Below are 27,518 nucleotides of genomic sequence, written 5' to 3' on the forward strand. Positions count from 1 at the left end.
GGTTTGACAAGGACAAGGACCTAGATGACCAAGTAGATAACAATCTTCCCTATGCAGGTTATTTTTATCCCTGGGTTCCAATATACACACACACTGGATGCTTGGATAGGTAAAAATATATATATATATTGTTTCTCAACAGCATGTCCTAGCAGGACTACAAAGAGATCGTTCAGCGCAGGTAAGAACAAAATACAAAAATATTAAAACGTTAGAGCAGTTCTGGAAATGACTAAAGTACAAATGAAATAATTTTATCTCTTCTCGCCCTCAGCCCCTTAGCCATCTCCTGGGAGGAGTGCCAACCAGACACAACAAAGTAGTTACCTAAAATAAAAATCAATTTATTTGTAAACCAAAAAATGTCTTCGCTGTCAATAATATCAAAAATAATGACGAGACCGAAGGTGGGGTATCCATATCACCAGAAGCCTAGGATAAAATGTCATGCTTTTTATTGCACACTTTGGTGTACTTCATTTGTTATACTTAGTTGAAGTCGTTTACAATAGCTTGAAAAAGTGGCAAATTCATATGGCAAATTCCCTTCCCTTGTTTTTTGTAAAGCTTTTTCTTTGCCATTAAACACTATTTTGTTTTTGTGAAGTCCGTTTGGTTACTGTAGTAAATTCAACTTTTATATTTGTATCACATTAAATACCTGTCTTTGCTTCCCAGTATACTGTAATGTTGTCAAGTTGCTGTGCTGGTATTTGATGAATTATCCTGTTTTCTAGTGGCCCTTTTACTAAAAGTTTAAGTAAATTTACATCACTCAACATCTGTTTTCTTGTGGCAACATTTTCCTGATTTTCATTTTCAGCAAACACATGTAACACCTGCTCAGTTACAGAAATGGGAGAATAATTTATAGAACGTTATAGACTGACTATGCCACTGGTGAACTGCACCCAACATCCCACAAATGGTTGCTTTCCATACATTGCCTCTTAATCGCTCCGAAGATTCTCTGCAGCCATACGCTCCAACCATGACTCCCAGGGTGAGTCTAAAAGACAAAGGGGACCTGGATTCTTTTCCTGGCCAGCTTTTAAAAGAAGGAATAAAAGAAGTTATGACACACATTGCTAAAATCACCCAATCACTGAGGACTACCACACAGCCTGGAGAACAGGCTTTTCTCCCACTGCTGATTCATCTTAAAAGGAAATATAAGTTCAGTAAATACGTAGGGGGAGGAAGGACATACATACACAAAAGTAAGGTGCTAAATTCTAAATCATAAAACATGAATTAACAAATAAACTAAAGTGGAAAGTAATATAAATATTTATAAATGAATTCAAATCAAACATGCTTACAAATATAAAGAAATCCACCCTGTTACACACGTCTGTTTTCATCAGTGACATTTTGAAATTTGGTCATTATTAACTGCCAGTTTATATGCTGTTGTAAAGTCAGTTTGGGTCTGGGAGTAACTTACCCTCTAATTTTAACACTGAGAGAGTAAAATGTATTTTCAGGGGGTAAAATGTCATGAGTAATTCCGATAAATACTATACAATAGTTAATGGTAATGGGGGAGTGTGAGGCGAGAGTGTATTAAATGGAATGTCCAGACAGTAATTTATGTGTACAGAAATAAAATAATTTATTTATATTATCTATACACAACAAAATAATTAAATAACAAAAGAAAACAAAACGCCGTGAGGGAGGGAGTGCAGGGGTGAAATCCAAAACAGATAGTGAGAACTTGTCTTTAATCGTCTTCATGGCGAACCATACATAAACAAAAAAAGACAAAAGAAATGTTAGTGTTTTCAAAAATCCCGCTGCACCAAACTAGTCTCTCCCTCCACCCGTTACTCCTCCTATTTTACTTTCGGACCAACCCCGAACACAGTAGTACGTTCCCTTTAGTATGTAATGTCCCGCCTCTGTAGTCAGTGGAACACCAATCCTCAACTGACAAATGTCTTTATCCTTCTCTTGACTCCAGTAGCTGGAATTTACATACTCGTACTTCCACCCCTCACCAAGGTGCCGCCCCTCAAAAAGATGACTTTTGCCATGGTCACGAGATCTTGGTAAGGGAAGTCCCGAGTTGGTTTGATGCCATCTACTGTCGGGAGGCTGAATCACAGACCGAAATCCCTTTGACTCATCACAGGGAGTGTGACAGAAATACAGTGATTCTTGGTGGTAAATCTTCCTCCTGACCTGTGAGGGCGCTAAGTAACGAGAACAGAGTACCTTGGAAAGGCTGGCCTGACAGTTCTTTCCCAGGGTTCAAGGGAAGTTGGCTAGCTAGAAAGGAGGCGGAACTCCGCTGCATTAACTCATAGACCCGGAAGGGAAACGATGTGGCAGTCGCGGATCGCAGGGGCGGCTGCACTCTTTTACCAAGGGGTCATGTGTGATGGCATAAAAGGGGACAGAGAGACGCAATCTGTTCCCTCACTTTGGTTTATGAATAGAACCAGGAAGGAACTGTGAGAGAACGTGTGATAAACGTATGGTAAGTGTTTGTTTGTTTTGTCTATAATTATTCTTGTTTGTTATTAGTAGATGGTTACATGGTACATACTGTGCTCTGATCAGGTGGCTGACTACACATGGTTAGGGTAGGCACCACTGCATTAGCTGCCCCCCTGGTGCTTTGGTATCAACTGCGTACAAATAATGCCGGCCTACCCCCACCTGGGAGAATCCTTGAGGTTGTATGCACACACCACCAGCACTAGTTGGCGGTAGCGAGGTGTCCCTCGTATGCTATCCGCTCACACTCCCTCGCAACAGCCTTGATATACTTTCCCAAAAGTACTGTTGTTGGTCGTCTTCGAATTGAAAGGGAATAATAGGCAACAGGTGTAACCCTGGTTCCCTGAAAGAGAAGAAAACCATGCAAAAGAGGAAGTGAGCAATGAAAAAGAAAAGGGGCCTATTGGCAGCTCTGACATAACATGCTCAGTGAACACCTACCTATGACAAAAAAATATCCTAAAAGTATTGGTTGGTGGTCGTCTTCTCTTTCAGGGCATTTCTGATTGTTGTAGCCAATGTTTGCAAATGGGGTAAAAGTTATAAACAGATGCTTTTTGAGGAAACATGAAACAAGACTTTGATAAATCAAAAGCAGTTAGACAGATGTCAAAAAAACCATCCTTAATAAGGAATTTTGGGACAGACACTTTGATGAATAGAGGCCATAATAGCCTTTTCTTATTTTTAATGTTACCTTACTGTATCATTTCTATAAAACCAAAGTGATTTGTCATATTTTGTTATTTATAAAACTTTCATTCTGTGAGTACAGTACAAAAAGAAATTGAATAACATTTTCAGTAGAACTGTAAAAGGAAAACAAGAAATTATTCAAGAGGGTCTAAAATAAAAAAGGACTTCAATCATAATTATAATCTCAATTCAATGTATATTTTTAATAATCAAAAACTTCTAATACGGAATGTAATCCCTTATACAAACTTCCCATGGTTATTTAGCACTGTAATTTTACGTGCACATTGTGTAAATAGACGGACTTTATATGACAGATAATATTAAGTGTATTGTACATGCAGAACAGTAGCAAACATCTATTTGTGTATACTTAAAATTAATTATTGCTTTTACAAAAACTAACAAAGTAGATGTGGACCATTATATCAATGCACTAATGCTGTTTTATAGCAAAAGGATCAGAACCTTTAAGTTTTTTAATACCAACAATTAGTAATTGAAACTGTTCATGGAGAACAAGGCATTTTGATTGAAATGCATTTAAGGATTCACTGTAAAATGCATCTTAGCCTACATTTAATAATACTACTACAACTAATAATACTAATACTACTAATACGACAATTACGACTATGACTACTAATAATAATACAGTGAAACACGTTTAATTTTATGCTCTGCATGTTGTAACGACCCTGGGCCTGCTTTAACCGTGTTTGGGAAGGTTATGTGAAAGGTTCAAAGGTTCAACACTGTGCTTTGGACTTTGTTTTGTTTTCTTATTTTGTCACAGTCTGAGTAGTGCTATGCTGCTCAGCTGTAGTTGTACCACTAGGTGGAAAAGCAGCACGCTTTACTTGTTAACTGTAGAGTCCCGGCTTAATAATCCGCTGCATTCGAGAACCTGAAAAATCTGTGTGAGCCTGCCTTCATTTTCATGCAACTCTACAATGTTATCACAACAATGAAACGTCCCAGCCAGAATATAATGACAGTCAATGACAACAAGCTCCTGATAATGTAATTTCAGTTATTATCACACTCTACTTAATATTAATCAAATTTAAAAGCTATTCCACTGATTTGCACCCCACTTAATAACACTGCGTACGGGATCACGTTTCTTGTCATGCAACAACTGATGGCTGTGCAGTGTCTGTTCTCACTTCAGTGCTTAGTTTCAAATTAAATTGGAAAAGTGTTAGAAAGAAAAAAAAAATGAAATGATGCTCTGTCAGACCAATGAGAAAATGTCGCTTTGGGAAATGACCAGTGTGTGTAAGACCTACATGAAAATAGATTGCTGTTAAAGGGTTTGGAACATTAGTGTATTATAGTAACACTGTTGAAAGGGGGAAAAATCACTTAAATACAACAACGAGATAGGATAGTATATATGTAATTACTTAAAGTTATTGCTTAAAGTTGTTTTGGACGCTGTGCCACCCTTCCTCTTGTCTGTGGTACTTAACCCCTCCACCCCCCCAATTCTGGTTTACTTCTGCCTTTTTTTTCAGATGTACACACAAGTGAAAACTTGCATTTCACTCAAATAAACTCTTTCAGATGTTTTAGATAAGGGGGCATTGGGCACAAAGAAAAAACACCTCACCGTTTTGGTTTTTGTTTATTACAGTCCTCATAACAGAAAATACTAGGATCACAACAAAACAAAACATTGATCACTATACTTAACATGTACCTTGCAAGTTGGGTCAGTGTTTGAAAAGCATGAAGCACACCTCCATCTGTATACTGTCCCAGCATCACAATAAGTCCTGGTACGGCGTACCGGTGAGTATTGGCAGAATTTCATCCCTGTATGTACATATGCTAGTACAAATAAAATCCAACATGTCTGTGGCTTCTCTGTAAGTCAATGCTGTTTAGTTTTTTTTTTCTTTTGCATGGACCAGCTACCGATTCATGTAATAAGAGCAAACTTAACACTGCAAATTACAGTTTACCGAATGTGACCAGCGCTTACTAACGTGGACACCAGGCAGTAGGCTGATAAACAACATATATTACCAGAACGCTTTTATACTCATTCCCGCCGATGCCATTGCTCCTGGCTTTCCTAGAGAAAGTTCGGAAAGAAGAGGCAACAGTTCTAGTAGCCCCCACATGGCCCATGAGAATCTGGTTTGCAAACCTTTTCAAGCGAGCAACCTTTCCAAGTGAGCTTGTTTACCTTTGCTGGTACTCAAGCCACAGACAGCATCCTCTGAGGTCTAAAATAACTAATTGAAGAAGAAAATAAAACTGGACACCTGTGCAGTGTTTCCAGATACACCTTTCTGTCTTCCCTGTCAGTGAATACCCACCACCCTTCCACTGCCCCATTTATTACCCTATAGCAACTACTTACAGTTTCTGCAAGATCTGTTAGAGGAGGGCAGGTCCCCCTCTACTCAGTTTCCCCAGGTGCTCATACTCTGGCGACCTATTTTCTAAAGGGTGCTCAGCGACTATGTTCTCCTAGAAAGGATGCCCTCCTTGAGTGGAGTCTGGATGTGGTATTGGAGGCTCTCACTAAGGCCCCGTTTGAGCCTATGAATTCCATAGAGTTGAAATATCTCTCTAAGAAGACAGCCTTTTTGTTAGCCATCACCTCTGCTAACTGGCTTTGTGAGCTACAGGGTCTGTCAATGCGCAGGGCCCATATGTGCAGCAAGGATGATGGAAACAGGGTATCGTTACGCACGAACCCCGCTTTCCTCCCTAAGGTGGTTACGGCTTTCCACTTGAACCAATCGGTGGAACTAGAAACTTTCCATCCCGCTCCTGTTCCTTCGGAGGCAGATTGGAGATTAAATTTCCTCTGCCCGGTACGGGCATTGAGAAACTATGTGGACAGGACGAGAGCGCTGCATGCTCTTTGTCTGTCAGGCTGAATGGACCCTGGGTCAAGCCCTGTCGAAGCAGCAACTGTCCCACTGGATTGTGGACACAGTTTCATCTGCATATATTGCTGCCAGCCTAGCCCTTCTGGGAAAGTGGCCACGCATCCAACTAGAGGAGTGGCTACATCATGGGCCCTCTTTAGTCTTTATGCTCTCTTTAGTGCCTCATTGACTGATATCTGTACTGCAGCTAGCTGATTTATTCCTCATACATTCTCAGGTTCTACAGACTCAATGTGGTAGATCCATCCATGCCTTCATTATGCACAAGGGTTGTGTAGGTTGCAAGCCCACACCACGGAAATTAGTTCAGTGGTAGCGAGACATCCTTCATCTGCTGTCCTCTCATGTTCCTTCTCGATGGCTTTGATATACTTTCCCAAAAGTTTGGTTGCTGGTCGTCTTCTAATTGAAAGGGAACGGTAGGTTACGGATGTAACCCTGGTTCCCTGAATCAGAAGATGACCAACAAACCTTGAGAGGTGACATCACTCACATTCGTGGGTTCGATGCAAAAGAGAACACGGTCTCCACAGAGTGACTACTTAATCGCTCGGTAGGCGGGACCGAGGTTGTCACTCCCCGGAGAGGCCATTCGGCAGCTTTGACATAAATTGCTCAGTAAGTACTCCCCTTTCAAAATGAGCCTAACCACTGTTTAATGCGTTTTGGTTTCTGAATTAAAATGGAAAAATGTATTAATTGTGAAATTAATTCGTAAAGGAGAGGCGAAAAGACGGATTAAAGTACCGAAAACCAAAAGCCCTAAGTGTGTGTGTGCGTGTGTGTGTGTGTGTGTGTGTGTGTAACTCTCGACACAGAGAGAGAAAGTCTCTCTGAGAAAATTAGAGGTAATTTCAACTGAATGTACATTTTTAAAAAATGCAAAAGCAGCACAGATCTAAAGATCAGTTCATTCATTGTCCTGAAAGACACTGGACAATACAACCTCCCCAGGATGGACATGAGGGGAGGGGGTGGTGTTTCAGGGGGAGAGGTGGCCGATCACAGCCATGACAAGGGGGGAGGTATGGCTGTGCTGCAGGGTGAAAGCCCTGGCGATGCATGGGTGTGTGGGGGATATTTCTGACATGGCAACCAACAAGCCGTTTCCATTCCCCTACTGTACTGTAATTCCACCACCACCCAAAAAAAACAACACCTACATATTTTGACATCATCAATAATCTGAGCTGAACAAAGTTTGATCATAATTGTAAATGGGTCTCTAGATAGAAGTAAAAATGTTAGTTTGACATTTAGACAGATGATCAGACATACAGCCTCTATTTAGCCTCATACTGTGAAACTGCCTATGATGAAGAATATCCTTTGTAATTGCCATCACATTTGGATCAAGGACAATCTAGGTGTGTGCACAACTTAAATATCTTTAAGAAACAGCTTTTGTGTTGTTACAAGGAAATTAGCAAGCATAAAAAAATGACAACATAATAAAACATTCAGCCAAAAACACCAGCTGTTCAGAAACTGGATAATCCATGCAGAACCAGCAGTTTAATTTGTATTTGTGTAGGTTTGCAGTGCAAGGACAACTAAAACCACAGGGAGTTCCAATGGCAAGAACACAACTAAACCTAGCTGGTTCTGAATGAATGAACTGAAAAAAGAACAAAAAAAAAACTCTCAAACTTTAGGCATCACTCTAGAGCAGAAAGATGTTGTTTCTACAGCAGAAGACATGTCAAATTGGTCACTGTAATCTCATGTCACGTTGCTCTGTTTTTATTGACATACAGAAAGTAGGTCATAGAAAAAGGATGAACTTTTTTTTTCCAAGTAGGCCAGTCTTCTGCTGATGTCATATGCATGTTTGCATTCACTTTTTCCAGACTATTGCCTGGAGGAGCCCCATGGTTCTTGTGCAAAAAGGGAAGAGCATGATAATAATAAACTAGATCCCAGCACATCTATTATTGAGGTAACTAAGCAAAACTCGGACATGAAGCTGGTAGTCTTCATGTAGAAGCTTCATAAAACCACTAAATAAATGTTGTCTATCTTAATAAAATATTACTTCTTGTAATGTACCTAGCTGACCGTATTGAAAGTTTTATATTGAAGTATCCAGGCAGTTGGTTATATCCTTTTAAAAAAAGAATTTGGAGATATGTAACAGGGACAGTGTTCTGTCACTGGCTTCTCGGTACATGTGTATGTTTGCAGGAGACAGCCAGATGCTCCACCAGAGATGTACTGCCAGCTGTGTTTTGTAACAGGAAATGGTATCCGAGGATTGATTGGCTGCTGATGGGCATGTCCCAGCAGAGCATTTCACTACAAAAGGAGCTCCTGACACCCCAGGACTGAAAGCCACAACCAAGCAGGTCAATATGAGTGTGAGAACAAACAACACCAAAGAAAAGCAATTTATTTAATATCCGATCTCCATTATCCTTTTTGTACAGTTAGCAGAGGGTGTGTCAGCAGGACCTCCTTTGTAGTAGGAGCAGCAAACCCCTGTTATCATGACCATGACCTTTTATTTTATAGCTGTGTTTTCTTGTACCCACATGTCAGACAATAAGCCTATATTTTAGTTTGTAATAATTACATGGTTTGTTTTGTTTACTAAAACTTTGAATCCTGTGTTATCTGGATGGAAATGTATTTTTAAGATAAAGATCTATTTGACACCTTCAGACTAATACCTCAAGACAGCAAAAGGGGAAATGTAAGCCTTGCACCATGTAAACGTAAACGTAAACACGTGTTTAGAAACTACAGAGTCCACAATACACCTCTGGAATTACATTCCTGCCAAATAAGTACTCAGAGTCCAGTGTGTGGTGCTATTGCCTTGCTTGTTTATCACGATTCAGTGTTAACATTACAATTTTTTAAAATTATTATTATTTGGAACAGGAGACAGTATAGGGGAAAGGTAGGCAAAGTTTATTTTTGTTATTTGTTTGTGTAAGTTACCTATAGAGTTGTAGAATTTTATGATGAAAGTGAAACTTAGCCCTGAGGTTTTTCGAGTGCTCTGTACTCCAACACACAAGCATACGTGTGCAAATAACTTATTCAGTTTACTAGTTTACTAAATATGTAAACGTGTCTGCCTCAGTGATGGAAGACAGATAAAGAACTACAAAAAGATAGCCTTCAGTCACTCAGCCACTATGTTGTCTACTCTTGTGGCACATCCCTTCACACAAGGCATTCCTCTCAAACTGCGACTACTCTAGATAGCGATGCAGCTCTATCACTCTCTTCCTCTGGCAGGGGACTCCAGCATTTAAAACTTGGCAAAATTGTAGGAGGCATGATGGATCCCATTGAAAATACACCAATTGTAACATGTTTACAGTAACATCCACAGTACAGTGGTTCCATTTTCAACACTTTATTGAGGTTTCTCATCCTTCCTGTTCATCACATTTTATGAAAAAGAATCAGAAATTGAATTTTCTTATACCCTGTTGGGATAAACCATCCCTGGATTTTATTTGAGTAGCTTATAATGTCTGGGAATCTCTTGAATTTTCATCAACAGCCTTGTTTAAGGGTAATCTGAAGATAACCAGGAATAGGTGTTTGATACAATCCAGGCCCTTCCCCTGTGCTGTCAAATGTTCCAATGTAGCTTATCCTGCCAGGTTACAGGTTGAGCCCTTATTAAATTAGTTTTTTTTTTTTTTTTTTTTTTTTTATCAATTAGTAAGTGCCTTGTTAGTACAACTATACTAACATTATCTATTTCCTACAACATTAGCTATTTGATAGGTGTCCTTAAAACTGGCAGAATTTATTAATTTAAAATGATAGTGGGTGACAGAATAGTCAGATAATCTGTATTCCAGAATGCAACTGAGAATGGAAATTAAGCACCACTGTGTCACGCTTAAGGAATGATTGATAGCAGAAGATGATGCCCGAAAAGGATTGTGACACCTGAAAGGCGTCAATCAATAACCAAAACACTGAATGTAGGGAGTAAGCAAGCTGTATCGACCATCCTGATTAAATGGCATGGATTTTCACTTCACTGCAGATGTGGCCATTTTATATGGACAACTTCATGCATCATGGTAATCCGGTACTTTCATTTGTCTAAATTATTGGGATATCCTTTTTAAAGAGTCATATGCATATCCAATACTGTGAGGAATACAATTCCAAAAGCAAGGGTGATTACAACTGTAAGCCATGTTTTAAAGCCAACTCCAGAACCTGGGGATTTCAAAATACGAGCAATGGCATTGAGGGTGAGCAGGCCAGTTGGGTAAAAAGGTCCAACACCTCGTAGAATAAACGTAAAAAAAGAAAACATCCTGATGGGGTTTATATAAAATTTAAAGCCTTGCAGCATTTTAAACTAGTTGAAGTACATTCAAAGAGGTTAAAGAAAGACAGTAATCAAATCTTGAACTGACTAACAAGCATCTCAGCTTGAGTTAATATATACAGTCACAGCCAAAAGTATTTGGGCATTTATAAAAAAAAGAAAAGAACACAAAGAAAGTGATCTCTATAATTTCGAATTCTTCTATTGAAAGATATAAAGTAGAGATTCATCTTTATAATGAAACAACAAATTATTACATAACATGCATACAATGAAAAAAAGCAACATGCAAAAACTAATTCAATAGTTTGACAAAAAATATTTGGGCACCATTACATTAGTATTTTTTGTGCCCACCCTTTGCTTCCTTTACAGCTTGCAGTCTTTTTTTATATTTTGAAACCAGTTCCTGGCAACTTTCGGAAGATATTTTTGCCCACTCTTCAACACGTGCAGTTTTGACTTCTGCAATCGACTTTAGTTTCCTTTTTGCAACAGTAGCCTTCAATTCAATCCACAACATCTCAATGGGATTCAAGTCTGGGGACTGAAATGGCCAATCCATAACTGTAATCTTCCTTTTTTTCAGATATTCCTTTGTAGACTTTGCAGAATGCTTAGGGTCATTATCCTGCTGGAATACAGACTTCTGTCCAATAAGTCTTCTAGCACTGGGTAACAAATGAGAGTGCAAAATGTCTTGATATTTCACATCATTCATTGATCCTTCTACAATACAAAGGTCACCAGTGCACACAACATCCACCATGGATAACACTGAGCATGATGAACTTTTCTTTACATTGTTCTCCTCTATTCGTCTCTTTGAACTAGAAAGGAATGGGGGGTGGGGGGGAGAAATCAACCAAAAACATAAGGGATTCCACATCAAAACATGGGCAACAACTCAGGTAAGATAGCCATTAAATGTATTTATCTAAATGCTAAAAGTATCAAAAACAAAATGTTAGAACTTGAAGCTACTGCACTAACAAGTAACTATGATGTGACAGGTGTTACAGAAACTTGGTTATTTGAGAGTAATGGAGACAAATATAATATTAGTGGATATACACTGTATAGGAAAGGCAGGCAGGACAGAAGAGGCAGAGGGGTAGTGCTATACATCAACAATAGTCTTGAAGCCCAGGTTTTAAATCTGGAAGAAAAAAACAATGCAGAATCAATATGGGTCAGAATAATGGACATAAATTCAAAGGGCATAATTATAAGGTCATGCCATAGATCTCCAGATTCAGACACCGAGCAAAATAATCTGTTATACAATGAGATTAGAAATGCATGCAGCAAAGAAGAAACCATATTAATGGGGGACTTCAACTTACCCCATATAAAATGGGAAAATCCGATAGGGAGCACAACAGACAAAATTGAAATGGTGGAAATGACAAATGACTGCTTCCTAACACAGTCTGTCAAAGCATCAACTAGAGGGGAGACATGCCTTGATTTAGATGCCTTTTCAAATAACATAGACAGAATAACTAAAACAGAGGTCAGAGAACCATTGTCAAACTCAGACCACAACATGTTCCCATTTGAAGTGCTTCTTAAAACCCATAAAATAATGACTAAAGCTAAGGTTTACAATTTTAGAAGGGCAAACTATGATGGTATGAAACAGAGCCTAACAGAAGTAGATTGGAATAAAATGGAGAAAACAGTCAAAAAGGATGACTGTTTTTATTTTAAATACAGTAATAATGGACCAAGAAGCAAATACACAGAAAGAGTACTTAAAACTGCAAACACAAGACAAAAAGGAAGTTAGAAAGGCCAAGAGAGATAAAAATGAACATTTCTAAGGGGACTAAAACCAATTCCAAAATGTTTTTTTTTCCAATATTATAACACCAAGAGAACATTCAAGAGAAGGTCAAATGTTTAAGAGATACAAATGGCAAAATCATAGACGAAGAGAAAAAAAAAATCAAATATATTAAATAATTACTTTTCACAAGTTTTTACAAAGGAGGATATTGGCAACATGCTCCTGTTCCTATCTAGTTTTAAATAACTTTAACATAACAGAGGCGAAGTGTTAAAGGGACTAGGAGCTCTTAAAATAAACAAATCCCCTGGGCCGGATGAGATCCTCCCAATAGTATTCAAAGAAATGAAAGAAGTTATTTACAAACTGCTAACCAAGATCATGCAACAGTCTCCTGACACAGGGGTTGTACCACAGACTGGAGAATTGCAAACATAATACCAATCCACAAAAAGGGAGACAGAACCAAACCAGGTAACCACAGACAAACAAGCTTGACTTCTATTATATGTAAACTTATGGAAACAATAATTTAAAATCTAAAATGGAAAATTACCTATATGGTAACAGTATCCTGGGAGACAGTCAGCATGGTTTTAGGAAAGGGAGATTTTGTCTAAATAACCTGCTTGATTTTTTTGAGGATGCAACATCGATAATGGATAATTGCAAAGCATATGACATGGTTTATTTAGATTTCCAGAAAGCTTTTGACAAAGTCCTGCATAAAGATTAATTTTCAAACTGAAAGCAGTAGCGATTCAAGGAAATGCATGCACATGGATTAGGGAGTGGTCAGTATTAGGTCCTCTGCTATTCCTAATCTATATTAATGACTTAGATTCTGATATCGTAAGCAAACTTGTTAAATTTGCAGATGTCACAAAAATAGGAGGAGTTGCAAACACTGTTGCAGCAGCAAAGGTCATTCAAAATGATCTAGATCAGAAATGTCTTCATCTAGACAATGTGGGGAAGTTATAAAAAAAAGGCCAAGAAGATGCTCAGATATATTGTGAAAAGTGTTGAATTTAAATCAAGGGATGTGATGCTTAAACTGTACAATGCATTAATAAGACCTCATCTTGAATATTGTGTTCAGTTCTGGTCACCTTGCTACAAAAAGGATATTGCTGCTCAAGAAAGAGTGCAAAGAAGAGTGACCAGAATTATTCAATGTTTAAAAGGCATATCATATGCAGACAGACTAAAATAATTGAAGCGATTCAGTTTTGAACAAAGAAGATCTGATTCAAGCATTCTATATTCTAAAACGTATTGACAATGTCGACCCAAGGAACTTTTTCGACCTGAAAAAAGAAACACGGACCAGGGGTCACAAATGGAGATTAAATAAAGGGGCATTGAAAAGAGAAAATAGGAGGCACATTTTTACACAGATAATTGTGGGAGTCTGGAACAAACTCCCAAGTAATGTTATTGAAGCTGATACCCTGATTCAAGAAGCTGCTTGATGAGATTCTGAGATCAATAAGCTACTAACAACCAAACGAGCAAGATGGGCCGAATGGCCTCCTCTCATTTGTAAACTTTCTTATGTTCTTATGTTTCTCCAAACATTTTGCTGCTTTCTTGGTGAAAAAGGTTATATTTTGGATTTGTCTTCCAGATTTTGCAGAAATCTTTCTCTTTATATATATATATATATATATATATAATATATATATATATATATATATATATATATATATATATATAGTTGTGTAGCATTCTAATATCATAGTGTTAATAAAACAAAAACAAAGTTGTCCAAAATGCAAGAAACATTTTAACCAGAGCCCTAGATTCAACATTACTCTATTAACAGCAGTTCTGGCTCCTCAGAGGAGGCAAGTCTCAATTACATTTTCTATCTGCTATTAACCACAGTACTAGCAGTAGCAGATCATGTGATTGTTTTAACTGGAGATGCCCAGAGGTTTTTTTTTTTCATCAGAGGAGACAATCTGTAACCTCACACAGTACAGCACTAGCAGTGGCTGGTGATGTAGTCTGATCCCTTGTTTAATAGGAGGAGCAACACAAACCCTCCCACCCCCTACTGAAGCACTGCTTTACTGATATTCTGGAAGGAGCTTAAATCGGTTGACTTTTAAACCAAAGTTAATTGAAGCCAGTGTTGTTGACATGCACGGATTATGGGGATTGTAGTTTTTCTCTGCATTTCTGCAGATTGGAAACACCTTTCAGAGTGTACCAGATAAACTATTATTCCCAGAAGACACTACGTGCCCGTATGACCAATACATTGTGACACCGGTAGCATCTGTTAGGGTTGATTGCCCCAATGTGCATTAAATAAAACTCAGTTTAGATATTAAACTATGATTAGTTGATCTGGGGTTGTGTTTTCATCATAGTTACATTGCTCCACAAAGAATTAAACCAGGATTAGGCAGATAATCCTAGATTTCTGATTAGCAATCACTCATACACCGTATGTAGCAAATGTAAACGTAAAAGCAAATGTAAACAAACAAAAAGAAGAGTCCAAGCATAAGAAAACATTACATTCTGTCAATTTTACTCATTATAAACTATTTCTCTGCATAGTTGCAGAAAACCTACAGGATCTCAGATCCAGCACAAATGAACCCTTACATACATGCATATACTTTTAAAATGCTGCATGCTATTTTTTTTTATTATATATTATAATATATATATATATATATATATATATATATACACACACACACACACACACACACACACACATGGTGTATAAACACCATATGTAACTTTCATTTCTGTTTCTTTTCACCTTTACTCAAATATACAATATAGACCACACAGTCATAATGTAAAACCAGATTATTATTATTATTATTATTATTATTATTATTATTATTATTATTATAGCTTATTTGTTTATGACTAATTGGCTTTACTAACAAAAATAAATAAAATATTTAAACAAAATAAACACTGCTCACAGAGCACAGAAAATAAATAATTAAACAAAAACAAATCTTGAACACAATATGATCAGGCTGGGCAATAGCCTTCACTGATCTACTTTGTTTTATTATTATTATTTTTTATTTTTCTCTCTCATCTCGCTATCGCGGAGAAAAAAAAAAAAAACATTGCCGAACGGAAAGGACTAAAAGTAATCGTGAGTAAACACGATACATTGGCATCCTAGATATTGTGTAGAGTAACAAGAGGAAACGCTAATAACTGATTGTTAAGAAAAATGGAACACGCACTCAAACCCCCAGGAAAAATAAACTTTGATGAAAAGAACTTATCGCTAGCCTGGAGAAGATGGAAAGAGGAGTTTAATTTATACATTGCCCTGACAATGGGGGAAAAGGAGGATGTTTTGAAAGTGAAACTATTGTATTACTTGATTGGAGAAAAAAGCAGGGGAGTGTGTGAAATACTGAATGAAGGAGCGCACGCCGATCGTATGTTAGTACAAGTAATGACTGCGTTAGACAGTTACTGTGACCCAAAGAAAAATGAGACAGTAGAGAGATACAATTTCTTTACATGCAGCCAAGGCCCAGATGAAAGTTTTGACAAATATGTCACAGAATTAAGGTTATTGGCAGCCACCTGTAATTTTGAAAATATTACAGACTCCCTCATAAGAGACAAAATTGTGTGTGGAACACGAGACGCATATTTAAGAGAACACCTACTAAGGGAAGTTGACTTTAATTTAGCCAAGTGTCTACAGATTGGGAGAGCTGCAGAATTATCCAAAGAAAGAACAAAAACAATTGAAGAACGGGGGTCTACACAGATACATGCAATTAAAACAAAAGGAAACAATGAGACAAAAAAGACCCACACCAAATGACTCTAATTTAAGACAGTGCAACTGCTGTGGAAGAAGACATGAGAGGAATAAAGAGAAATGCCCAGCATATGGCCAGAAATGCAAGGGATGTGGCAAGTGGAACCATTTTATTAACAAATATAGAAAGAGCATTAGCAGGAGAAAGCAAAAAGTGTTAGCATTGGAGAATATTTCAACTGAGTCATGAGGATGAGTCATGAGAACTGACAGTGGCGAGGATATCCTATGTGTAACCTTGGAGCCAAGAATCAGAGAGCATCAATGCAGTACAGACGTCAACATTACAGCCTCACGCAGCACTGTTTGCAACCATGTTACTGAACAAACGACCAGTTAAATTTCAACATGACTGTGGTGCTAGCTGCAATGTAATTCCAGAGAACCTCCTGACAAGAGGCATCCACCTAGAAAACTGTGTGCAAGTGTTAGTAATGTATAATAAAAGCACACTGAAGCCTGTTGGAAAATGCAAACTTAAGTTACGAAACAAAAAAAGAAACGCAACAAAAAAGCGTATAGACTGGAATTCATTGTTGCCAACAATAATGTTCTCAGACCACTGCTAGGCAGCAAAGCAATACAGGCTATGGAGTTAATAACAGTACAGCACCAAAACATTCTAGCAGTTGATAAGTCCATCGGCAACAGAGACATTAACTCATGAAGCATGGAATCAATCCGACAGGAGTTTGCAGATGTATTCCAAGGGGAAGGACAACTTGAGGGAAAACTCAAGCTAGAAGTAAGTCATAGTGTAGAGCCTGTGAAACTACCAAAGAGAAGAGTACCGGTGGCACTGTCAGAAATACTGAAGAAGGAACTGGCTAGATTGCAAGACTATGAAATCATAGCACCAGTTGAGAAATACACAGACTGGATCAGCAGTTTGCTGGTTGTGAAGAAACCCTCAGGAAAGTTAAGGATATGCATAGACCCTAAGCCACTAAACAAAGTACTCAAAAGAAGCCATTACCATCTTCCGACCATTGATTACGTCTTGCCGGATCTGGCAAAGGGAAGAGTTTTCTCAGTATGTGATGTTAAGAATGGGTTTTGGCACATTGAATTAGAAGAAGAGTCAAGCTATCTCACCACTTTTGCAACACCATTTGGACGTTATCGTTGGTTGAGCATGCCGATGGGAATCAGTCCTGCACCTGAGGTCTTTCAGAGAAAATTGAATCAAGTGTTAGAGGTGGTGCCAGGAATCAAAATCATAGCTAATGATATCCTTATTGTTGGGGAAGGAAATAATGATATAGTAGCTACACCATGATGATAAATTGAGAAAGCTCATGGAAAGGGGAAGAGAATACAGTGTGAAGCTAAACCCAGAGAAATTTCACCTCAGGCTGAAAGAAGTGCCATATATTGGACACCTCTTGACATCACAGGTCTGAAAGTCGATCCGGAGAAGGTCAATGCCATTAGGCAGATGCCCAGACCAACAGACATTCAGGGAGTGCAACGATTCCTGGGTATGGTGAAATACCTAGCAAAATATTGTGAACACCTGTCAGAGATGGGTGAACCTCTGAGACAACTGACACACAAAGACATGTTGTGGGAGTGGACTGATTGGCATGAAGAGGCCTTTGAGAAAATAAAAGAAGCAATTGCAAAAACTCCAGTACTAAAATACTACAACCCAGAAGAACAGCTTGTTTTGCAATGTGATGCATCAGAAACTGGATTGGGGGTGGCACTCATGCAGTTGGGACAGCCAATTGCATATGCAAGCAGAGCCCTGACAGATGACAGATACAGAACAAGGCTACGCTCAGATAGAAAAAGAGCTGTTGGCAGTACTGTTTGGAATAGAGAGATTTCATCAGTTCACATATGGACGCACAGTAGAAGTACAGTCTGATCACAAACCACTAGAGAGTATAATAAGGAAACCCCATCTTTGTGCACCCAAACGACTACAGTGGATGCTACTGAGGCTGCAGAGATATGATGTTGTACTCAGATACTACCCAGGAAGACATTTACTACTGGCAGACATGCTAAGCAGGGCATACCTACCAGACTCCAGCTCAAAACATCCAGTAGAAACTGAAATTGAATCCATTAAGATGGTGCACTACTTGCCCATCTCCAACAAGAGGCTAAAGGCCATACAAAAAGCAACAGAACAAGGACAGACCTTAAGAAGAAACTGAAGACACCTTAGGAGGTCTAAAGAACTGGGAAACCACTTTCCAACTCTAGATAAGCCCCAAAAACTGCAGGAGACAAACACAGAGGATGAAGAGCACAAAGAACTACAGACAAGCACACAGGGTACAGAGGGCCTCGCGGATGACATCAGGGGTCCAGGGAGTTCCGAGGACCAGGGACAGCCAGCCTATTGTGAGTCTTCAGGGGTTGCAGAGTCTGCCCACAGCAGATATGGAAGACCCCTTTGTAGGCCTACACACCTAAAATACTTTGTTTGTATCAATAGAGATGTTCATCATCATTTGTTTTGCTTTATGTTCTAGAGATTACAAATGCTAACAAAAGTTAGTTGATAATGTTTAGTAGTACAAAAGAGAGAAAGGATGTAGCAATATGTGCAGAACCTATTGTGGTGTGTTACTGTTTTCCTGGGCGGGGGAAATAGGAGTTGCACAGGACATGGCATGGTGTAAGACCAGAGGAGAAATGCAGCAAAGAGTTCTGTGTAATAAAATTTAAGTTGTTTTGTTTCCCATCTGGATTTGTGTCGACTTCTTACGCAGGGGAACACATCAAGCTTTAAAGAAGTAAGAATACAATAATACGATTCTATTGCTTGCTTGGGGCTTAAGGGGACCTCAAGACCTCTACCTTTTTTCTAACTCCCCACTTGTCCACCAGCCACCACTGATATAGAGGGATGTACATTTCTTCATGTAAGGGCAACCCCACTCTGTAATTTATTAGCCCATAATGAGCATCCATACCCTTCAAATTAATTAATCAATCGGACAGTGATGTATATAAATAATAATTGCTCAGAACTAAAATTACTTATCTGTTCAGTAACTTCAAGCAATGGGTGATCACCCAAGGAATGCTAGTATGAATGAAACTGTAGCAGATAATAATCTCCCCACAAACAAGAGGATAACATAAACAGAAAAGTGAGTGAGTGTTCTGTTCCAGTGGTCTTTCTATCTTAGTTATTTTTGTTAGCACAGTGTAAAGACTGGATGCATGCTTGGTGTATTTAATATCATTTTAGTTCTTAAGTAACTCAAAATATAATGGAACCATTTTGTACATGGTACAATACACACTGTAATAATGTTTTTGTCAACTGTGCTGTAATTATGATCTGCTGACAAATTACAACAATTTAGTAAGCTGTCTACTTATAAATCATTATTTAATTTTTTTATTTGAGAAAGTACTGCTATCCTAAATGTATTGTTACATTGAACAAGACACATACAAATGTGATGTAAATTGTCTCCATAATGCTGTGTAATTGTTCTGTGATCAAATGCCATCTGCCACCTGTTTAGAGATGATAGACAATGATGTTTAAGAAAAATTGATGTTAGAAAGGTGATATTTATATGTACCTTGAACATCTGTTACGCATTTGATTGGTAAAAGCTCAAAGAGAACAATCAATCACTTGAATGTATGTATTTACAATGCTTAACTCAAACAGGTAACAACCAGTAACAGAAATTACAGAGTAACTCTAACTATAATATAATATATAAAAAGCTTGGTAACACCTTACAACAACCATAGCAATATTAAGTCGAAAGGTTAATACAAATACATAGTAAAATAACAGTTCAAGTGGGAATGCAAATACAATCTTTGTCATATTGTGGTTAACTACAGATTGCTTTTGATCGACTTATTCCAAGGACAAGGATGGCTGACAGTTGCATGTTACATTGGAACATGTGTAGTATATGTGTTGCACATATACTGTACTTTCAGGATAACAGATAACATATCATGATTGTAGACAGCCTTTTATATACAATTTACTCTCAAGAAAAGTACCCTAAAGTATTATGATTAAAAGGCAGTAAAAAAAGGCAGACAAACTCTAATATACTTTTTGTTTTAGCAATATAAGTTAATGTATTTCCACAATTAGAGGGGCTTGAATTGACTATGTGAGAAGTTTGAATAACATGAGAACAAATGTAAACAAAATAATCAAATAATACTGTGTCCATACCAACTACATAGCTGTAACAACAAAGAGAAGAATGTACAATATCCCGCTTCACAGACCTTGGTGATTCCATCTACCTATTGTACACAGAATTTGTTTTGCAGTTCACTGATGCACTAGTATACAATGTGCTGAATTCAAGATACTATACATTTCAATATCAGTGCCATTTTATTTTATTTATTTATTTATTTATTTGGCAGGCGACTTTATCCAAGGTGACTTACACGTGTTACGAGGCAATACAATGTTACAAAGCAAGCTTTATTATAATACAGCAGAGTTTACAGGAGGTGCAAATAAGTGCATACCATTAAAATACACTATGAACAAGGATGCAGCAAGATAGGATTACAACAAGTTATATCTAGCTATATATGACTTAGTGGTGCGTATATCAGGGAAGTCCGGTACATAGTAAGAGGGGTAGATCAAGATATCTAAAAGAGACAGAGCGAGAAGGAGTAGGCATGGGAAGATGGAGGGTGGAGGGAGGGCATGACCAGACGGCCAGTAGAGGAGCAATGGAGAGGGTGAGAGGGGGTGTAGGGAGACACGAGGGATTTGAGGTAGGTGGGGGCAGTGTGGTGAACAGAGCGGTAGGCATATTGTATGTGAGCAGAGATAGGTAGCCAGTGGAGGGTGAGACCATAAAGTAGTTTGTAGCCAGTGCCCTTCTTCTTATAGTAAAAAGTACTTTTAGATAATTGAGAGGAACGGTAGTTCCTCGTACAAGTTAGAAAAACTTGTTTGAAACTACCGATATTGAGAGGAACGGTAGTTCTTCGTACAAGTTAGAAAAACTTGTTTGAAACTACTGAGAGTCTCTATACAGCTCCAAGAGTTTTTCTGTTTTCACCATGTTGCAGCGGCAAAACTAAATCACTTAGAATTACCATATGTACCAGTCCCAAAAGTCTGAAACTTTCTTACATCAAATGTGAAAACATAAATACCTATTATACACAATGAGATATAAATCGTCAAACTAAGTTAAAATTGTTATTCTTCTTCCTCCTCTTTTGTTTACTTTTTTTAAGACTGTGTAGTGACTTTTCAAACAGAAAAGCTAAATAACTGGACATCTACCAATCATGTGATTCCACATGTTGGTCAATGTCAAAATAAACCAGGGATTGCAAGCAGTTTGATATCCACAACATTTACATTAAACAATTTATTTATGTTTTAAAACAGCACATATCACAGAAAAAAAAAAAAAAAACTTTTGAACTTGCACCGTGACGTCCTTGAAGAGCACACAGCCTTAGCCCACTGCGCCACTTCGCAGTTTTTCAAATGTATTAATTTTTTAAGCTTACATTCATGCCTGATCAGCTTTTGTTGAAAACCTGAAGGTTCTGCTCGATTTTAGAAATCCTGTTTCCTGTTTGAAAATATGTCATTTCCTGTTTGGTAGATACCATAGAATGGAATTGTACACAAGAGTGGCATCTAAGGGGCATACCCTCCTTGTCTAAATCTCTGATCTCTGATAGATTGTAGTTCCTCTTTTAATTAAAAATACTTAATGGTGTTTTACTTTTGTGTTCTCCCTCTGCGCGGATGCAATGTTTGTCATTTTAATTTACTGAAATGTGTTGCATCTTTAGAAGTAAGTGTTAAGACATTTACAAAAATGTGGAGATTCATACTTGGTTACGACCCTGACTAAAGATGTCATTAGCAAAGGGGGCTGGTTGTACTAACAAGGTCAAACAATAGGTCACATTTTACTAAACATTTTAAAACTAATAAACAAACAATTACCATAATGAACACTATTGTAGTATTTTGCTTAAAACAAAATAGCACAATATACATAATAAAGTTGATTTATTATCTATAAACAATAACACATTTAAAGCTTGGGACTCGCTGTCTGTAGATTGATGTTGTTTACATTATCGTCAGCATATTTTAAGTGATTGAAAACACAGTTTTTTATACCAATACAGTATTGGTGAGCGATAATCAGTTCATTTGAAAACCAGGCTTTAATCACTGATAATAGGTGCATAGGCGATGATTCCGTGAGTGCTGCAGGGCTCAAGCACCAATGGGAAAATAAGATTCTGCATAGTGGAAATAAATCACCTGTTCTGTCAAATTATAGTGTGGATGCTTCACAAGCAGAACTGTTATTGCAGCGTTTAAAAGTATAATATCCATTTATACAAAGTCTCCCAGCTTTCTTGAAAAGATCTGCGGTACCCTTGTTTCTCTTTTGTATTTGTTTTGCTCTCATTAATATCTATAGTAGATACATCAATCATATATATCAATCATAATTAATAAAGTGCCATGTCAATCACATTGACTATAAAAGAAAAATAAAAGCTTTTTAAAAAAAAATGCAATTCTCAAATCTGAAAAACATAAAAGTGCCTAATTGTGGTTTTGTGTGTGTGTGTGTGTGTGTGTGTGTGTGTGTGTGTGTGTGTGTGTGTGTGTGTGTGTGTGCGTGTGTACATGTGTGTGTGTGTGTCTCTTCTTGCTGTGGGTGCTACTGGAAAATGGGTGTATGCAAATGATGCACTCACTGAAGTCAAACCATGGTCAAGAAAGGCAAAGGACATGGATATGGCCTTTTATGAAGAGATCTAATGCTTTACAAATGCCTTACATTGGCTTAAGTTCATAACACCTCTATAACAAGGAGAATTTTTTTTCAGCATTAAAATGTGTTAGTATACTACCCTTTAACACTGACATGCATATGTAACTTTTTTAACCATTCATAACATTGTTGTTTTGTACCTACAGTATGAAAATATCAATATATTAAAACCTACCAAAATATTTTTCTTTTATTACTCTACTTATTACTCTCTTGTCTTGTCTGTCTGTCTATTTACTACACACATTCTCAAATAGCTTACCCTCGCTTTATTCATTATTTGATGAAGTAAAGTGATAGCAATAACAAAAACATTGAATATGTAAAAGAAAAAGTTAGAAAAACGCAACAGCTATTTAAAGTGGTGATATCAAACATAAAAGCCCAAGTTAAGAGAAGTAAGTGGGGCAACCTTGTCAAGCATCAAGCAAATAGACACAATTGGGAAGGTGCTGGGGCCCAACATTCACACAATTGTTGCTTCTACTTTGGCTTCTTTTTTCATCGCTCCACTTTGTATTGAAATGCTCTTTGTACAACTTCAAGGAGATTGTCACCATTCCCTTATCAGCTCAAAAGTCACATCTGCAACAAAAGTCACAAGTCTCCAACACCCCAGTCCTGGATCTGCAATGCCTGCCCCATCAACTGTCACTTCCCATACACTTACCTTGCATTCTCATTATCCCTTGCACTCCTTGCCATTAATGGTCTCCTTCATCATCTTCATTGTTGGATTTTCTTTCACGTATTCTTGTATGTATGGGCTAAATGTCTGTCCATGTGTGCCCTGATCTACCTGTGCCTTACCCGTATGTTGTCCATGTGTCCTCCCAAAGCATACTTGTCTGCGCCTGTGATGACGCCACTCCCATTCCCTGTCTGTCTTTCTCTCTGTATTAGTGCTTGTAAGGATAACCAAGAACACTTCAGTCTGTGTTGAGCACTTTCCTTGGCCTATGTGTCTTAGAATCTTTATTCTGGTTAAACCCAGCTGATAAGGGAATGAGCATTTCAATGCAAAGTGGAGCGATCAAAAAAAGAAGCCAAGTTAGAAGCAACAATTGTGTGACTGTTGGGCCCCAGCACCTTTCTAATTGTGCCTATTTGCTTGATGCTTGACAAGGTTGTCCCAATTGCTTCTCCTAACTTGGGCTTTTGTGTTTGATATCACCACTTTAAACGGCTGTTGCATTTTTCTAACTTGTTTTGTTTACATTGTTTTTGTTATAGGTATAGTGTAACAGGACAGAGGCAGAGCGTGAACTGTCAACCACACACACCTCAAGTGAGCATCCTAAGCACTATGCTCGTTGGGCATTCATGGTTATAGAGCTTTTAACCTCACTTGTGCATTACGGCTCAAAACCAATGAGAGACATATTATTGTGTAGTAATATATTCTGTCCAATAGATTCTTCTACTTATATTAGGGATACACTGAATCCAGGATTTGGTTTCAGATTCAGCCCGAATATCTACTTTTTGAGCAGGGTTCGGATTCGGCTGAATCCTACATCCACACATACATTTTAATACATCCCTCCAATGTGTGCAGTTCTTTTTTAAATAAAAGACATGAATCTGGTATTGAATGTAACTGTTGTATAGTATTTAATAAAAAGAACACATTTGACGTGAATTACTGGTGTAGCACGCACTAACCACACACAGCTGCTGAATGCAAACATATGCAACAGCACATTCACATCACACTTTTCATGGAGTAAAGTTATGCAGTAAACCTGTAATATATAGTAATGGAAAACTGTTGTAGACTTTTGGGCTTTGTTATTTGGTCTGTCAAACGTGTTCTAGAGATCATACTGAGATAAAAGAAAAACATTTTAAAAAAAGGTGCACAGAAATATATATTTTTTGTAACGTTACAACTGTCAGATGTGCAAGAAGTTGTTGAACAATATATGCTTTAACAAATTAAATGTTACATTTTGCAATGTGCCAATACAAGTTGAACCATTTAGGAACTGCTGTGTTTTATTAAAATATTTTTCATAGCTTATTTGATATGTGTTACACACACGGTGCATTTAAATCAATGTGGGTTTTATTTAGCAGGAAGATCATTCAGGTCACTCATCACGGTAATTTTTTTCCTCATAGCTCTGAGTCTCAGATCAGGTGACACAGGTTGAAAAAGGTCATTAAAGAAAATAGTAGGTTGTGGTCAATGGTGTAGTCCGAAATCTTAAAGTACCGGAACGACAATTAAAATATTAATTTTTCTAACACAAATGATTTGAATTCATGTTTTATTTGTACATTGAACTTCAGCGAACATTTATTTTAATAGGTTATGTGTGCGTCTCATATGCGAGGTTGAGGCTACTCCCCCAGTGCTGAGAGTGTCGTTTTTCCAGCCAAATTTTGACTGTTTTCAAAGGATCTAGCGGGTTAATGTTGTCTTTGGTGGTTTAGTTATTTTTTGGCTATTTTTTATCATGCATGTTTTTTTGCTGTTCTTTTCTATTATGTCATCTCTAGTGCAGAATTTCTTTCACCACACTAGTATATCTTGTCCTCCCCCCGTCTGTTTTCTGGAGCTCTGCATCCAATACAATTACAAATCACACTAACACTCAGTATTTTTATTCGTCACCAATTTAAAAACTGTATCTGTCCATTTAAAAAAATGTATTTTTAAACGTATTTTTCTGCAGACAGTTTTGAACAATTGTACACTACATTCTGAATATTAGCTATAAAAAATAAATAAATAAATCAGTAAAATAAAACTGGTTCTGGTATTGTAAGTTGTGAGTTACATTACCTACCAGTGTTTTTTTTATATATATTAAATATATATTAAATCTTAAATGCAAGATGCACTTCTGCTGTCAGCTGTCATTGTCAGCATTTTTAGAAAAAAAAAGTGTGATTTTGTTTGTTTCAGACTGAAATCTTATTTTCATTCGGTAATTAACTATTAACTAAAAGGCTCAAAACTATAAACTGTGCGTGTCCATTGTTACTAGCTGCCAGTCTGTTTTTCATTCAACAATTTCCTTCAGTTATCTTGATAGTTTTTGTAGATTTTGTAGATATTCGGACTAATCTTTTCAAATGAATTCGGTATTCGGATGAATTCCAAAAACTAGGATTATGTGCATCCCTAATTTAGATATTCTAGGTTTATTGTACATTTTATTCAGATGACTTTTCGATGATCAAATGTGGTTCACTGATTTCAATTCAATTCAATTAACTGATGTTGTTGCATAAGTTGGGTGGTGTCTAAAATAACCTTTCTCATTTTTTAAAATGCATACAGTACATCATGAGTGTCCAAATTTCTTTGAGGGCCTGTGACAAAAATACAATGATTCTTGGTTATAAATCTCCATCCCGACCTGTAAGAATATAGTTCTTTGGACGGGATGGTCTGACAGTTCTTTCTCAGGGTCAGAAAGTTGGCCAGTCTGGAAGAAGGCGAGGCTCCATTGCAAGAACGCATTGACCCAGAAGGGAAACAACATGGCAGCCGAAGATTGGAGAGGTGGTTACACTCGTTTACCAAGGGGTTATGTGTGACAGCATAAAACGGGACAGAGAATTCTAATATGTTCCTTTGTTTTGGTCGTTATCAAGTGACCTGAAAGAACCTGTTTTGTTGTGGGTAATCATGAGTGTTAGTTTTGACCTGTCTATTTGTTACGTGTTATCACTAGACAGCTAACACGTTGCTGTCACCAGAGACCAGCACAAACCCAGAACAGCAATGCACTTGTATCACAAACACTTGTATTTATACCACTAGCACTAATTCACGCACTAACTGACTTGTATATGTGTTTTGTGTTTTGTGTTTTGTGTGGGTGTATAATAAAAACAGGATTATTATTTGCGAGGCAACCCAGGGATTATAAATTAAGTAATACACGCTGCTGTATTACTTACCTCCATTATTATTTACTGTGTGTTTTGCCACAGGCAGAACTTTTTCACCTGGATTACAATTGTCTGTGCGTTCTTTAATCACCTGCACCTACACACTATCAACCACTTTGCCACAGAGCCAGATTAACTATCATAGTGAGGTTCAAAGGCCACATGACATACACATACAAATATATTTATATCACTGACAAATAAGGCATATCAAAATGCACACTTACAACATTTTTTTGTTTTTTAATAGAAGTCACCATTGGGATGTTGTGGGCAAAATTGATACTAGAACTATATTGCTTCATAAAGGGTATTTTTAAAATACAACACAAGCTGGTTATGTTGCTTGAATCAATTTGGTCTTGTTTGTAAAAGCATCTAGTCAGATTACTGTAGGCTACAGAATATACAGCCTGCTACACTAACCTTATTGACTAACCAATAATATATAGACCAAGCTCACTTTTCACTAGATGTACTGACCGTTTCTCTTCTGCTCCTCTCCACCTTCGCAATTGTACTGTATTTCCTTTCTGGGGGGTCAGTCGACCTAGCCTTGGTTGACCTCTGACTGACATATCATTTGATGGTGGCTTCTGCTGGTCCAGAAGGTGAAAACATGGGCCAAACAGTTTAAACATCCCCCACTACATTTATCAATAATAACTAAGATAATATCTTCCATTGCTCTTCTAATGACCTTCCAGTACCAGTAACTGGAAAAAAAATACTTGGTATACCTCAGAATTCTGGAACCATAAAATAA

This window comes from Polyodon spathula, chromosome 1, assembly GCF_017654505.1.
Source record: "Polyodon spathula isolate WHYD16114869_AA chromosome 1, ASM1765450v1, whole genome shotgun sequence".
Taxonomy (NCBI): Eukaryota; Metazoa; Chordata; class Actinopteri; order Acipenseriformes; family Polyodontidae; genus Polyodon; species Polyodon spathula.